Raw genomic sequence first — 8710 nt, forward strand, 5'->3', positions numbered from 1 at the left:
TTAATAATAGTTTCAGCTCTAAAAGTGAGATAAAACTATAAAAAGTATAAAACTAAAGTCATTCCCATCAGACTTACATACTAAAGTTAGCATGCTAATGTTAGCTTTAAGCTTAAATGTCGTCTTGTTTTATACATGCGGCGTTAAAAAGCAGTATTTGATGTTGAAAGATAAAATAAATGAACTGTAAGTCTTTTTAATGTTATAATTCCCTGAAGTAATATTTATTTCTGCTCCATTTGTCTCCCTTCTCTCAATTTTCCGATCCTCTGTTTTTTGAATCGCAACCTTTACACGATTCATTTATTTGCTTGTTGCTCTGTGTGTAAACGTTGACCTGTCCTTGCTTCACATGTCCTGTACGTACCGCTAACATGCAGCCGTCCACGGAGATATTCTGAGACGCTGAAGATTCACAGCGAGCCTGTAACTTACACTGAGAGGATGCTGCAGTGGAGCCAAAAGCTTCTCGGAAGAGCACTTTAAACCTTGAAAGAGTTTCTCCACCTTAAGATAACCAGTGTCAGCACCTGGATGCGCTAAAGTGAAGCAAAACAAATCTTTTTTTGGGGATAAACAAAGTCGTGAGGGTTCAACCTCTGGGGATTATGAATGTCTGGATCATGGTGATCAACCTTTTCTGCTTTTGTCTTGGTTGCATGTCTTTGCATGATCAATATCTTTGGTATTTTAAGGTACGATAAGGAGTCAGGAAGAATCAGCGTGAGTTTTGGGATGTGATGGACATTCGTAGCCAACATGTTCTCATACCTAAACGACAGACGGCCATCTTGGCTTTTTAGCAACCAGGGAACAGGAAGTGACCATATATGGACTGAGGAGGAGCGACATAGAGACGCCGGATACGTCTCTGGTAGAGACCTGTCAATCACAGTAGCCCCGCCCTAAAGCATCCCCTGCTTTATGGTCTGTGTGACTCTAAATGGACTATAATGTACTAAATGAACATCATGCTGTATTGAAGAAGACTTGAAACTAGAGATTGAGACCATAAACTCATGTTTACAATGTTTACTGAGGGAATAAATCAAGAGAGAAGTAGAGTCATTTTCTATAGACTTCTATACAACCAGACAGCCTCATGTCAGAGTCATTCGGGTTCTACCTTTGGGCACCATGAATGTCTGTACAACATGTCATGATAATCCAACCAACAGTTGTTGAGATATTTCAGTCTGGACCGAAGTGGTGGCCGGTTATCCAAAGCCTGCTGTTTGAAGTTAAGTGTCTCATATCAGCAGCTTCGCTGTCACCACAGCCATCAGGTCCTCTGCGTAATGTGCTGGTCCTGGTTCAGGCCCGCTGTGCATGATTCTAATGTGCGCGTGTGGTTTGGAGTGAAGGAAGATGGAGCCTCACAGGATCTGATTATCGGGCCAAAATGATTAGGTTTGCTTTAATGAATGCTGTTAGGAAGTGGCCACCGCAGAAAGAATGAGTCATGGTATTGATTGCTGCCCCCTCCTTCAGTTACTCCTTCTTCCTTACCTCCTCTCTCTCTCTCTCTCTCTCTCTCTCTACCCATCCACCCTTCCTTCTCTTTTCTTTCACCTCACCCCTTTAAAATGCATCTTCTCCCATCTCATGAGACATGTCAGGATTCTTTCTGCAAAGATACGTCAGAAGGGATTTTGATGCATGCCGGGGTGAGCGTTGAATACCAATAACTCATGACTCGCTCGGCGGTACAGTCTGGATATAAGAGGGGGGGGGGGGGGGGTAACTGGAGAGGAGGGGAGGGGGGTCTTGTCACGAGATGCCACGTCATCGCAGTGTGTGTGGAATCTATTTTTAGCAGCGTAAACAGAGGGATTCCAGCCCACTGATCATGGCTTCACAGCCCGCGTGGTGGGAGGCTGGAGAAGACGCGCTGGGATGTGAATGAACTGCGTGTGTTTAGTCCCGACTGCGCCACAAATAGACCGTCTGTCGCTTTCTCCTCCTCCTCACTCTGCTTCACGTGCAGCCACACATGCACTGCGTCTCTCGTGCGCAGCGTTGGAGCATGACTGGTGGAACCATGACCCATGATGGGATGGTGACTTTATTAGTGAGGCGCACGCACCAGATAAATGATCAAATAAGAGGTACAAAGATATACACACTACATGGTAAGTCTCTGTGTCAAACCTGATGCAAATCTTTGTGCACACATTCCATATACTGTGAACATTTGCACACTTCTTAGTCCACATTTTGCACATTTGATCCTCATCATTTTCAACACTGTACAGCTCTTTTCATTCATTTAAACATATATTTGACAGTAAATAGTCTGGCGATGATTCCACATGAGAATGTATCGTCTTTTACTGACATCAGATCTCGTGATACACATTCATGTCGTCTAAATTGATTATAACAAGCACAGACGTACTGAGAATAATCAGAAAACCTCATTGTTCTGCACTGAAGCTTTTAATTAAATGAGCAATGAATCTGTTATCTGTCTACAATGTTGCCAATTCCTCCAATAAATAGTCCTTCAAGTCTTAAATGCAAATTTGTTTCATTTTTCATAATTCTAGTGCAGCAATGTATTATTTATTGTTTCACGCTACAGGCACTTCTTTATGTAATTAAACACCGTCAAAGAGGCTAGAAATACTTTGACTGACTGTTCTTTACATTTCTTGCACACAGAAGCAGCTGTGTACAGACTCAGACTCAGGCTTTGGGTTTGTCATGGTGCTCGTATACAGCGCTTTAAATGTGGATCCAGACCTCCACGATGTCCCCGGTTGCTCCGGTGTGGATTGTTCTGAGGATCTGAAGCCGTCACGTTTTGGCCACGTTGGCGGTGCTCGAGCACTCACTCTAATTAACAGTCCGTGGGCTTTGTCCAGGTCCAGCGAGGCGTTGTGTCCTCATCAAATATTCAGACGCACACACACGTTGAGTGGTGTGGATGAGGAGGAGACCCAGAGCATCACTGCGGTAGTTAAGAGTTATCTCTGAGCTTCTGTCTCCCTCACACATCCATCGGCTGCAACGCGTGATTCTTTTCCTGCTCGATTCATCTGCAGCTTGTTTTCTAGATTAGTGGGTCGAGTCTATTCATGTCAGAAAATAAGTCCAAGGTGAAGCCTTTAAAGCAGGGGTCTCAAACTCCCGGCCCGCGGGCCGAATCCGGCCCGCCACGTCATTTTATGTGGCCCGCGAATCCGCCAGCAAAAAAAGAAAAGAAAAGTAAAACAAAAACAAAAAAACTTTCTTTTTTTTAAGTTAGACTAATAATAATAAAAATATCCCCATAGTCGAAATTATGAGATAGAAAGTCGAAACTATGATAGAAAGTCATAATTCTGAGATTGAAAGTCAAAAAAATGAGATTGAAAGTCAAAATGATGAAATAGAAAGTCAAATGATGAGATACTTAAACAGTTAGAAGCAGCTCTTTGGCTGGTTACTGTACATTTAACATGGAAATGTATTGAGCACATTGAAGACTACTTTAAACTGTGAATGCAGAGAGTTATTTAACAATATGTTACGAGTGGTGACATTTACAACCGGCCCTTTGTGGGCGACTGTGATGCTGATGTGGCCCGGAGTGAAGATGAGTTTGAGAGCCCTGATTTAAAGGCTTCATTTTTCAGTCCTGGTTGTTGCGATGTTTCATATAAAGCTAAACTATAAACCAGCTGGTGGCATGAGAGTAAGATTCAGAGGGTAAAGTCAGTAGGATTCATCCTCTGGGTACAATGAATGCCAGAGGACTGAGGCACCAGCATGTCTCAACGCTGTGGAACATCTGCGTGGTGATTCTGTGAGCGAGTGGTTTATAGTCACCACGTGATGAATGGGAGGAATCCAGCGATGCGTCCGTAGTCTTAACAGACGCTTGATCTCCGGGACAGATGAAAGCGGACCGGGTGTCACTGCAGTGTGTCCCGAGTCTCCAGAGTCCCACTGTTTGCTTGTCTGTGTCTCATTAACAGCACCCCCCCCCCCCCCCCCCCCTCCTTCTGTCTACCAACACCTGCTGACCCTCTGGTGGAGGCGGGGCTATACACGGAGAAGACATGACATGTTGGTGACAGTTAATTGGGAGTTGTTGAGTCAGTAGATGCCGAGGCTGCTTCTCTGTTTGGTATTTTGGGGAATGCTCTTCATCGGTTTATCTTGTCAGTCTGTGAAATGTGACGCTGCAGACGGTCAGCGTTCACTGGCTGGCACCTCGGGAAGTGCATTCTTCTTTCGGGGCTTTGTGTTTCGTACAGCAGTGAAATGAACAATCAGCAGGTGCTTCACCTGCTCGTCAGTTAATGCTCGTCGTAAACAACAGTTGTGACGTGGAGTTGATTCATTTGTGAATACACATCACTAAAATATCAACTCAAATCAAAACAGTGCCTATTGCTTGTCAAAATGCACACGTTTGTCCCATCTTGTTGAATCTCTGGGGATTTGGCGTTGGAGAGTCGTTTAAACAATCTCACAAACTGAAGATCATATCTGAGGAAAGCAGGTTTGTGTCTTGAAGATTAAAACGATTGTAGAGTCGACCATCAAGTCTGCAGAGACGCAGTTTATTCTCATGCTGCTGCAGCATATCGTTGCTTCATCACAGGAGGTAAACATTGTCCTCGTCTCTGTGTACTACAGGAAGAAATAGCAACAAGAAGAGAAGTATATTCATACTCATCTTCAGTGCATCACTTCTCTTCTCACGTTGTAAACACTGCTCAGCAGAGCGCGACTGTTGGAAGTCACAGGATTGAAACATCAACAGCTTTAAACTTCAGATCTGTTCAGTGACGTCTGCCTGTGTTCTTTGTATGTTATGTATGTATATACATATATATATAGACACATACAGTATGTCTGTGTAATGTGAGCAGAACATGAATCACAGATTGATATGTGGAGTTATTACAGAGCTGTTGCTGTCGGTCACTTTAAACCCTGAAAAAGAAAAGTTGTCTCTTTTAAAAAAAACAACCTAAAAACAAAAAGCAGGAAACTGTCAAAATGTCCTCGTTCCTCAAATGTGTGTGTTTTAAGTGCAGTGAGCTCCGTAGTGGATGCTCAGAGTAACCGGAGGCCCAGATGAACGTGTGAGGGCCGATCAGCCCCCCCCCCCCCCAGTGATGCATGGCCGCCATTTACCCGAACGCTGGAAAGCAGAGCAATTTGAGAAGCATCACAAGGAACCGCTGCTAGCAGCCCCACCACCACCACCATGCTGCTCTCTGCCCCCCCGCCCTCCACCTCCACCGCCGCCCTGAGCTATAAATAGCTCGTCCTCTCGTCACGGCCGCCTTCACTCTCATTTGCTGCCTCTTTCTCTGTTGTGATGTTTCTGACATCAGCTGGGTTGAACATGTTTAGCCTCCATTAAGGGAAGAGAGGTTTCCAAGCAAGGTGCAGGTTCTTCCCAATGTGTTGTGCTCTTGTTGTGTTCCAGTCCTGTGCATCTCCAACTGCATTGAGGAAGGAAAGTGTTTCGAAACAGGACTTCTGGTTTTTATGGCAACACGCTCTGTTTCCACAGAGTGAGTGTTCGGAGTTAAGCTCTGACCCGGTGTTGCTGTGCGTGCCTCATTCATGTGACATCAGCAGGATATCACTGAGTCTCATCTCGGCTGCTTCTCATTCACAGGAGGAAGGAGTGGAAGGAAACCTCGCTGGAGATGGACTGCAGGTCAGTGAACACCTATTGATGGAAACAGTCAGCTCATCAGTGGTGGAGGTTCAGATCCTTTACTGACAGAGAAGCACCAGAGGTTCTAAACCCCGAGACGGGCCTCTAAAGGGCCACGAGCTCGTCAAACTATTCCAGTCTGCTGCTTCTTAATCCAAAGATTTAGTGACGTAGGAAAGAAATTCTGCTCCACAAACAATATGTTGTAATAAATGTTGTGTTGTATAAACTTACCAGTAGATTTCTTTCATGGAAAATCTTAAACTGAAAGGTGACGAGTAGCTTCAGCTGTGAGATACACGTAGTGGAGTAGAAGTATAAAATAGCATAAGATGGACACACTCAGCCTCAATACAAGTACCTCATAATTATGTTTAAGTACATAAATGCATTAAACGTTCCATCACTGCAGCTGAGATTAGTTTTGACCGATGTAACCTCACCAGGCTGAAATTAAATCTGTAGGAATCCTCTGAGAACACAAAGAGAAGCTGACGTCCCGTCAGCAGCGTCACATGACCTGTGCCAGTAGTGTCTGTTTAACACCAGCAGCAAGAGCAACAGGAGGGGCTGGTGTGGAAAGATGTGCTCGACAAGATCAAAACCAACAGCTGCAATAGTCGCAGATCTTCACGTTGTGCAGGGCTTGATTCTGTTAAGGTGTGTTCTGCTGATGCTCAGATAAAGTGTGTGTGTGTGTGTGTGTGTGTGTGTGTGTGTTGGGCGGAGTAGCAATCAGCGAGTCATTTCATTCTGAGGATGTACATCCATCCCTGCAGCCTGCAGATGAAAAGCAGAGGCTGACACTGAGGAGGATGCTGCTGCACGGAGCTCCTGCTCGGCCTCACTCCCCGTCTGTCGGCGTGTTCGGCACATTTAATCTCGGTGCAAGTTCACCTTTTGTGACCCGTCAGGTTCATCCTCTGAGCCTCACACGGACTCTCAGTTCTCTCGCTGGAGATTGTGTTTCAAACGTCCTGGAAAAGACGAAGCAGCAGCGACTCGACCCCCCACAGAACCCGTCTGGCTGCAGGTGGGATATATTTTTAACCTCAAACCCGCTGAGACGCGTCGGCCGGTTGTAATTAAAGAGACGTTTATAAAGCAGACGCGTGAGTCACAGAGTTCATCCGACGCTCGCAGGGCTCATCTCAAGGAAACAGCTCCAGATTCACAGGTCCAGAGCTGAGAATCTGCTTCTTCTCTTCTGGTCGTCTTGAAGGTTTTTACGTGTTGTTTTGACATTTTGAGGAATGCGCGAGTTAGACGAGATGAAGACGTGCACTCTCACATCCGTCTGCACCGACAGAACTCAGCGGACTCGTTTCCAACACACAGCAGGACAGGTGGGAACGATCAGGACACCGCGCAGAGATGCACAACCAATCAGAGCGCGGATCAGCCTCTGGGGACACCGAAGTGATTCATGTTCATGACTTCACCTCACTTTCAAACAGTGTATCTTTACTGTCACATTTTAAAAGAACCATGATTGAGATGAAATATGTTTTTCTCTTCTTGGTTATAGCTTCCTCTCGAAATATTAAACTGAAACAGTTTGTCGATTAATCGATTCGTTTACAATATTTCTCAGATTCGAGGTTCTTAAATAGAACAATTTGTTATGAAATGTATATTCTGTGGTTTTGGATTATTGGTCAGACCAACAACTTGCGCTTGTTTTATTTCACTTTGTAGATTCATCAATCGACGGAGAAAATACTGGGAGAATAAATAGATGCCGATTGTCTCTGGCTCCAGTGTGAAGATTTGCTGTTTGTTGATGTTTTATGTTTTATGTTTTATTTTTAACGACATGGTTAATATATTTGGCTGTGGACTGTCGGACGAAACAAGACGTTTGAAAACGTCACTTTGAAGACGTTGAATAAACCATTATGCCCGTTAGTAGCAGACTGTAATTGTTTATAAAAAGGTTTAAACAGAAAGAAAGAAATTGTGATAAATCTTTATTTTTGCTTTTTATTGAATATCGGCGAAATAAACGAACAACTTAAGATCTTATCAATCAAAGTAAAACACTAATCATGAAGTAAAAGGAAAACCAAACAGTTCTTCATGTAATGTAGACACTCTTTAGGTTCGTAGATGTTCTGAAGGAGTTAAGTTCTATTAAAAGAGGTTTATATTGATGGTAAACGTCACTCTGTGTATGATCTGCCCATGAAGAGAATGATTCCCAATAATACACAAGGATGTGATGTCACTCTTACTCGCTTCCTCCTTATTGAAAACAAGTTCCTATTTTTGTCCAAAACTAACTTGATTGAGGAGAAAATGATGAGCGGAGAAGCCGCCTCAGCGCTGGAGAGTGACGAGCAGTGAAGAGGCTGCACCGCCGACTCGCTGCGTCACAGTGACCTCCACCAACCGGGCTTCAGCCTCATGCGTCTCCATGGTAACAGAGGAGGTGGAGACAGCGAGGGGGGGATAAACAGTACAGAGGTAGACGGGGGAAGAAGAAGGAGAAGAGGAGGAAGAGAGAGAATCGATGCGTTCTCTTATTTCACAGTGAGGGTTTAAAAAAAGCTTCCCGATCAGAAGGAGGGGGGAGGGGGGGGGGCAAGCCTGGCGGCGGATTGACTGACAGCAGACGGCAGAGGATGGAGCGGAGTGCAGGGGTGGGGTGGAAGGATGCCTGGGCTGCTGGTCTCTGTGGGACCAGGATGTGCGACGGCCCCTGAAGCCTGCGCTCCGTGGATCGGTGGGCCGGCTGAGCTTCGCGGTTTCCTTCTGCGAGGTAAAGCGCTTCCTTTCACCGCCACATGCAATGCACTGCAGCGGTTCACACAGGCACATTAGAGAGGATGGCAACATGGACGCCTGCCTGTGGATCACTCGGATCCGGACTAGACGGGGAGGAGAGGAGGTTGAGGATCTGCAGGTTGAGGTGGATTCACTGCGTGGGATCAGAGTGATGACATGTGTTGCAGCAGTGAGGAACTCGTGTTTGATGCTCGTGTTGGGTGGTTGTGATGGGCGGCACGTTCACTGACTTCTCCATCTCTGGGGAGTGCAGGC

Source organism: Melanostigma gelatinosum (assembly GCF_949748355.1).
Source record: "Melanostigma gelatinosum genome assembly, chromosome: 18".
In the NCBI taxonomy this organism is placed as follows: Eukaryota; Metazoa; Chordata; class Actinopteri; order Perciformes; family Zoarcidae; genus Melanostigma; species Melanostigma gelatinosum.